Below are 9,044 nucleotides of genomic sequence, written 5' to 3'. Positions count from 1 at the left end.
AACTAGATAAAAGTGAGTTTTGATTAACCATTTTACATACAAATATGCATAAACCAATGTGATTGATCATTTAGGCTTGCGTTTTTTAAAAAAATAGTCATTTTTAAAATCTGCGTTTTCAAATCACAAGGAATGAGGTGCTTTTGTGAAACGCACAATTTTAAAAGCTAAACTGTGATTTTACAGGTAAAGCTGTAATTTTGACAAATGCTTTTTCAAATCACACATTTTAAAATCACAAATTCAAATAGACCCTAGTCGCTTCCAATGTTCTTTTGATTATTTCTCTTGTTAGATTAGCAGTGCTCAAACTTTTCTTGTAATTCTTTGCGCCTCTGAGTCAAACAAGTTAACTAACCTAGCCCTTACGAACCAGGAGTGTTACACATATTATGTTATTTACTGTGTTGAAAATGCTCCCACAACGCATTCACTTTCATTTCATCATTTGAGACACTTGGATTCGGAACCAGCTCTGGAATAAGAGCCCTACCCTCAAGCATGCTCACCACCGCAAACATGGTAGGCCGAACTGTTGGGGAAACATTAGTGCATAAAAGAGCCACATTGAACGTCACCATAGCCTCTTCTGTCTTGTAGTTTGAACCCAACCTTGAATCCACCAGTTCCAATAAACTTCCTTTCTCTTTTAAAACAAGTGCCTGCAAACAAACAACAGGAAAAGAAGAATTCAAGAAACAAATAAAGTCGGAGTTGATTCTTCATTTAGAAGGAGTGGAAGAATTTGCCTCAACATTGTATCAACTTTCTAGCTCAACAAATATGACAATTGGATATTCAACATGAAACATTTCCCTAATTAAATTCTAAGATTTTAACAAACGCAAGCATATATAAATTAACAAGAGCATAAAAAGGAGAAAATGTAAGAAAGAAAGAGATTCAAATTACCCGATCAAGAAGATGGAAACAGTCGTCCTTTGGTCGGTAACCAGTGTTGCTCATTCCACTGACAATTTCTAAGGTAACAATTCCGAAACTATAGACATTTACTTTGTCAGTTAAATAATCCCGCATTGCATATTCAGGTGCCATATATCCACTACAAACATTCTCAGCATCACGAATTCGTAAGATTGCAAATATTAAGGGCAATAATTTCCAATTGCTTTCATGTGTGTGTGTGTGTTTGTGTCTTGAGGGCATGGGTAAACTAAATCAATAGTTAACTCGTAAGATACTTTCAATTTTCTTTTTCTTCCTATTTCTTTGAAACTATTGGTATTACATGAAAATAAGAAAAAAGATAATAGGAAACACTATCACATGAAATTAATACACAACAACTCACTAAGTTCCAGCAACTCGGGTTCTTATGTGGGTTTTATCCTCTTCATCAAGCTTGTCTAAGCCAAAGTCAGATATCTTAGGGTTGAGATTTTTATCAAGCAATACATTAGTAGCCTTGATGTCTCTATGAACAATCTTCAATCTTGATTCTTCATGGAGATATGCCAAACCTCTTGCTACACCAACACAAATCTTCCGTCTTGTTGGCCAATCCAATTTCAACTCATATCCTTGTGGCCCTTAAATCAATCAAATTAATAAAAAAACAGTTAATGACTAAGCATACATGCAATGTTATCAATGACTATAAATACACAACAAAAGCAATTTAGTGCATGAAGGTAAAAGTTTACCAAACAAAGCACAAGCGAGACAATTATTTTCCATGTACTCGTATACTAGCAACAATTGATTTCCTTCAATACAGCATCCATAGAGCTTAACAAAATGAGGGTGTTGCAAAGCAGAAATCATGCCCATCTCATTCACAAACTCACGATTTCCTTGCTTTGATTTGGAAGAAAGCTGTTTGACAGCAATTATGGTACAATCTAACAGAAGGCCCTGCATTTGGGAAACATAAAACCTTTTTCATAAATGAACAAGGACACTTCAAAAAGAAAGAGCTACAATAAGAAGAGTTCAGATACAATCAATCAAAAGAAAATATTTATTCTGTAAATACCTTATAAACAGAACCAAAACCACCTTCACCAATTTTATTTGCAGCATCAAAGTTGTTTGTGGCAGCTTTGATTTGGCTTAAAGTAAATATTCCAGTTTGCTGGCCCAAACCCTTTAAATCTGAGGAAGATGCCAAGTCAGATACAGAAGTATGTCTAAGAAAATTGCATAATTGTTGACATTCCTCAGAGTTTGAGACATATTTTAGTACAAACTGTACACAACCTCACGGTGATCATAATACTAAACAAGTTAGCTGTTTCCACTTCATCCTATAAGTGTGCATATGCATCTTTAGTGTGTTCAAACATGCATACACATGCAAAGTGCTCAATGGGAAAAAAGTAAAAGGAAAAAAGAATCCAAAGAACATACCAGAAGTAAATAACTTTTACCAAAAAGAAATACCAATCCATATAATAACATCATTAATTGCCTTGCAAATACCTTGTCCCATTTTATTTTTCTGTCCTAGACAGCACTTCCACCAGAGGATACCCAGAACCAAAAATATAACAAAAGCTCCGGCAGCAGCAATCCCAACCTTTGCACCTAGAGATATACCAGTTCCCTTTTCTGATGGAGACATAAAGTCTGTTTGAAGAAAAAATAAAATATAAGAGTAATAGCATTAATCATTGTCAAGGTAATTGATAGGAGAAATCATCATCCAAGTAACACATGGAAAACAAGGAGGTCCTAACTGATAGTTAGGAATACTTCAATGAAAATAAATAAGAAAACGATTTCATTCTCTTGTTCATCAATATGATTGTTGAATATCATTTCTTCAAGTAGTAGACATTAAACTGAAATATATATATATATATATATATATATATATAACCATAAAAAGTAGACAAGAAAGACAAATACATCCATCTATGTTTCCATAAAGAAATTACAAGGCCAAATCAAATACAACTAAGGAAATTAACGAAATATCTTTAGCACCATTCATCCTTAAGAGTACCCAGAGAAATAGAGGTAAAGTTTTAGATATATAAGCAAGTCTAAGAATGGTTCACTTTCAAGCCACCGAAATTTAATATAAGAGCTCATAAAAGATAAAAATTACCATGATCCACAGAAATAGCTGAAATAAGAGGATCATCGACTCTTCTGTCTGGGATATCAGTTGTCCCCTTCCTAGCCCAATAGAAACAGATCTCCAAGGTATTACTAGTCACAACAGCAGTAAAATTTGTTATAATTGCCTCACGAACTCCATTGTCCTCTTTTACAATGTTGAAATCCTTCCATACCAGCTCTCCCTACAATACTCTAATCCATTTGTGTGTTATCAACTGTTTCATTCTAACTACTTGAGTACTGAAAATTGCTTGGTGAAAGTGGAAGTATATTGTAATAACTACCTGAATGTAAATATCAAATATACGCCTTCCCAAGCTGCTATATGTTTTATCGCCAGTGAGTATTATCTCCGCAAAATGGAGGTTGACTTTGTAATTTCCATTTACCAAACAAAAAGCATAATAAGTAAGAGAGAGGGGTGAAAGGCGTGCATTCATGTACAGTTCAGGGTTGGTCATAGAGAGTCTGGATGAGTTTGTGAATAAAAGTGGGTCCATTTGGTCATCATTATCATGAAGTCACCAGTGCTGCTAAATGCCCAGTTTTGTGCACTCTGGAAAAAATTTGAAGGTCCACTGTTATTAGTATCAGCGTCATATGCAGTAGTGCCATTGATAGTTACTGCTTTTCCACCGCAATTTATATGAACATTGTACCAATCTGGGACAAAAATAACAATAAATTAGTATCAATTGAACATGTAGATGTAAAAGCATTAATAACCGTCAAAAAAGAAAAGGAAGAAAACCTATTCAGTATTCTCAATTAAGAGAGCAGTGAGGAGAAGGAAGGATGAGTTAGTACACAATTCAGGCAAATGAAATGAAAGAAGTCATTTATTGTCATTGCCCGTTCACAGAGAACATTTTTTACATTATGACTATCACAATAAATTCCACAGATAAGGAGTTTTATGTTTCTTTTATGCCTAGAAAAAAAGGAATTTTCATTCCTATAATATAGTGTTACAACTTTCAAAATATCTATGAATTGAAGAATTGTGTAACATAGGATGATCCTACAACTTTAATATGAAAGCAGGATCTGTAAAAGCAGGTTCCTTGTTCACTCAAACAGGAAACCATGCCACTGATAGAACAATCAACGTCCAAAACAATTTAGTGCAACATAAAAAATGGATTTGTGTTTATATATATCAAGGCACACCAGAAAGTTAAAAGTTTTTGATGCATATTTTTGATAGATGAAGTTGATACTCATGACTGCATCAGCTTCCATGATGTAGCATGACCAGAAAACTTATATTATACATGATAGTGCATAACATACATGGAAGGGATGATAGTATTCAGATTTAATTCTTCTCATTCTTCATTCGACATAATCCAAGATACTAAGCTAACAACTGAACTTAAGTAGAAAAACTACAAGCACTTTCTACTACTCAAAAGGGGATTAGCTGCTCATAAACTATCATAAGCTGAGGAAATACTTCCTAAAATGATCATCTCCTTATAGTCCTATTATCTTGCTAACAATCCCATGAGCAAATACTAGAAGATTGAATGCCAATCCAGAATATGGAGGCTCTTCTCCTCCAAGTTGGATCATGAACCATAGCAACAAAAGATATTTGAATCTTGAACTCAAAAGCAGACATTAGTATGGCTGTAATTGCACAGGACATGCTTTCAATGAAAATGCATATTCTCTGGATCCTGTTTTCGACGTTGGGATGCCATTTCTGACACATTGTAGAAAAAGCACCTGGAAGTAAACACAAGAAGAGTAGGAAGCATTGGGAACTCTCAGGAGTAGAAATTCTTGGAAATGCCATTGAAACTTATAAGGAATGCATTTCCTTTAATCCTCCTGTTTTGATATGCTTTCAGACCCTCATTTTCTAAATTGATTTATGAAGTATCTCACAGATTTCTATAAATTACACTTTAAAGATGCAAATCGTTTTTGTCAATGTCACTTTTCTAATGATTAAGATTTAACATTTATAGCATATGTTGTGTTGGATTGGACCTTTGACCATCTCATCCGAAAACAACCCAACACCATCAAAGTTTCTTCACATTTTGACATTCAGACCAAATCAAATGGAAGACATGTAAGTAACTACGTATTACCAGAGGTCATACTCAGATACATTTTTTTTTTTTTCAGTTGAAGTAAAAGCGACTGAGTAATAAAGGGAGATAAAGCTCTAGAAGATAGTCAACAAGGTAAGATGAACAATCATTATTATTATTGATGAAATATCATGCAATGATTAGGATAAAAGAATCAACATCTTTGGTTGACTAATTGTATATATAGAATTTGGCAGAGAACCTTACATGTTGTCCCCTTTATTCAGCATCCACAGAGGCACTTGTCCAGTTAGCAAGTTGCCGGTTAAATATCTAAACAAAATCAATATTGCCAATTCAGTATCGTTATGTAGTTTGTGCATTACAGATCATCAAGTAGACTTTCCCTTGAGGATGCAAATCTTTAAAACATCCAATGGCTAAACGAATATTTATACTTTGGATAATTTCATATTAACAATAATAAATTACATGAAATGGCATCCCTACTCTAGCAAGTAGAGGTAGGAGTGTTAGCTACATCTATCATTTGGAAGAGGAACAACTTTAACTAGGAAATCAATTTAAAAAATTCTTATATGGATATCAACATGCAGTATTTAACTCTAGGAAACCTATAATTTGAATGACATGAAAGGACTTATTTCTCTTTTGTAGCGTTTAGCAGACACACTACTGGGTACTTGTTTAAGAGAAGACAATTTCAGCACTCAATTACCCATATGGATGATATGTTTGTCCAATCCAAATGCTTAAAACGTTTTGTAACTAAAAGCTTGACTTGGTGCATTTAAGCCACATTAATGCCACGTTCTATTCTACAGGCTATCCAGTTACTTCACCCTTGAAACATCCTGTCTGGTTGGTCACAGATAATTCTGTTTGGGGCCTAAAGTTTGTTTGAGTTTAACCTTGATGCCAAAAGGATATTTTTGCCTGATTTTATACTTGAGATCTTTTAAGGCCAGAATGTAGGAATCATCCAGTTAATCAAATTGGAGATAGCCTAATTGATCAGGCCATTAAACTATTCCTTTTTCATCCCCACTAATGAGGTAACCGTCACACAGTGTCTATCAGCTATACAAAAATGGTTGTCTGCAATTTGGTATATGAAAAGATACATATAATTTAAAATGCATACATGTAATCTGATTTTTGTAGACTTGCAATGCTGCTTGGAATTTCTCCTCTTAGTTTGTTAAAAGCTGAGATCTCTGCAAGAAAAGTTATAATTAAATGAATTAGAAAACAAATAGCACCTTAAAAAACCAATCCTTTCCTGAAAAATGGTACAAACAAACAACATATTGAAGTTGTAAAAATGAGAAACGACACTCATTTTTATATAAGAATGTCATAAACAAAGTCAAAACCATGCTAATTTAGTTGGTATTCTTAAATCTTTTAAAAAGCATTTTCCAATCATGTCAAAGAGAATCATGTTCAATGTCTAAAAGGCTTCATCAAAGGGCAAAAGGTTTAAAAAAAAAAAAAATCGCAGAAATATTGTTGGATTAGAAATGTTAGCCTCTATTTTGAAAGAACAATGCCTTCAAAAGAGCAAGGGGAAGAAAATAAAATGAATTTTTTAACTCCTAAATTCAAGGTACAAATTTTCCTTGCTTAGTATTAACTAAAAAAAATCACAAATTTTCCTTGCTTAGTTAATCAACACAAGGAGAAGAAAAGGAATTCCAAGCCATGAAAGAATACTGAATGATCCATAAATTAGCATACAAGCATTTTTAAGAGAATTTTTGAAATATCAGCAAACAGAAAATGTACAAAAAAGTGGCCACGATACTAACAAGGTTTTCAACGTTGTCATATCCCCAAGAAATTCAGGTAGCTGTCCAGTAATATTGCAACTCCTCAATATCCTGTAACAAAATAAATAATATCTATGTGAGGTCGAGTAGCCATAAGGATGGAACTTCTAAAAATTATGTCATTGAAACATTTAACTTACAGTGTCTTCAACTGTGTCAGATTATTAAGTGGTGGAAAAGGTTCTTCAGATCCATTCAAGTCACTAATTCTCCTGCGTATCAAATTCAACAAAGAATATAGTAATTCAAATGCAATTCCATCTGAAAATGATTTATAGTTGTGACATAAAAGGTTGATACTAACAAGTCAGATAACTTTTCCAAAATAGCAACGCCAGGAGGAATTGGCCCCTTCAAACCACTTGCCTCAATCGCTCTGTTGTTGCCAAATTTTGATGTAATGAGGGATAACAAATAACAGCCATAATTAAATAATGACAAAATCCTCAATCAAAATTAAAAAAGAAAAAAGGAATAAAGCTCTCACAGTTTTCCAAGCTTTTTCCAATTTTGAATATAATTGGGTATCTTTCCAGAAAACTGATTGTCTCTGATCCGACTGCATTACGTTGAATGGACAAAAGGAATTTAAAACAAAAAACAAAACAAAACAAAAAAAATGAAACGTCATATGTAATCTCAAATGAAAAACTTAATGTGGAAAGAAAGAAAGAGTAGTTTACAAGTCCTTCAATGTGATCAGCCCTGCAAATGAATCAGGCAACTCCCCAGTAAAATAATTCGAGCTGAGGAGGCTATAACAACATCATCATCAACAACAACAACATTAGCCTCAGGAATTCTCACACCAAATAAAAGAGATAACATTCTTGTAATAAGAGGGAATATTCAAAAACGTCTTACAATCTTTCTATGGAGGGCATATGGCCAAGCTCTGGAGGAAGATTTTCGGAAAGCTGATTGAACTCCAACGTACTACGAATAATAAAACTGAATTCCTTGATCACAAAACTCTAAAAAACACACACACACACACACACACACACAAATAGAAACAAATGGGTAATCAGAACTCACAAGCTTTTGAGAGTTGTAATGTGTGCAAGCTCTCTGGCGATAGAACCCGTCAACCGGTTTCCAAGAAGGGAACTGCAATAAGACCCTCTAACGTTAAAATCATCCTTTCATGAAAACATCTATATATATATATATATATATATATATAGACAGAGAGAGAGAGAGAGAGAGAGGGAATACATGTTGACCAGCCGCGTGGAACCCCATTCCGGAGGAATTGAACCGTTGAGGTAGTTGCGGGTGAGGTCACTAATGTGAGAGGGAAATAGAGAAATGAGTCCACAGGAAAATCAGCTGATGAAAGAAATTACAGCATTTGTGTACACTTACATTGTTGGAGGTAAGGCAACCTGACCAAATCTGGTGGGAGTTTGCCCGGGAGATTCTGTGCTTTGAGGACTCTGTCATTCCAGTTCAAAAGTGGGGTTTTTTTTTCAGTCACCGGACTTCAATTTTCTCAAGAAATAATGAATAAAATTGTGGCTTCAAGCTATAAAAAGTAGTCTCAAGAACTTTCTCGTCATCAAAATTTTACCTTTTTCTCTTCAAAGAGGATAGAAATGCTTAGTTTTAAGAATTTAAAACTTTTCAATATTTTTTGTTTCATTTATGCCTAAATGTTAAAAGAATGAGTATTAATGCTACGGTGTCACTTGTATTTTTCTAATGTCACTCTAAGAATAATGTGGCTCTAGTTTGAGTGATTTGGTTAACGATAAGAATAGAAGAGTCTTCTAGGCAACCTATCAATAGTGAAAAGCTTTTCATTTTTTGAATTGTAATTAATTTTGAGAAATGTTATTTAGTAGATTTTTACTCTCAATTCAATTGTATGACAGTCATATAACAGTGAAATGTCATATTCGTCAAGCATGTAAATTTTTATAGAATAATTATATTGAGTAGACTGTTATAAGATTGACATACAACTTGATAATACGTCAATAAAAATCAATTTTATAATAAGCAATTACTATATATATATATATATATATATATATATATATATATATATATATAA

General features: G+C 33.6%; 1 pseudogene; it reads right to left on the bottom strand.

Moving 5' to 3' along the window:
* Positions 1-248: 248 nt before the first annotated feature.
* LOC132174441 (probable LRR receptor-like serine/threonine-protein kinase At1g53420) overlaps positions 249-9,044 on the bottom strand; it is a 9,821-nt pseudogene continuing 1,025 nt past the window's right edge.

The sequence above is a fragment of the Corylus avellana genome, chromosome ca3, assembly GCF_901000735.1.
Source record: "Corylus avellana chromosome ca3, CavTom2PMs-1.0".
In the NCBI taxonomy this organism is placed as follows: domain Eukaryota; kingdom Viridiplantae; phylum Streptophyta; class Magnoliopsida; order Fagales; family Betulaceae; genus Corylus; species Corylus avellana.
The sequence above is the reverse complement of the archived record's forward strand: the minus strand, read 5'-3'. Positions and strand labels throughout refer to the sequence as shown.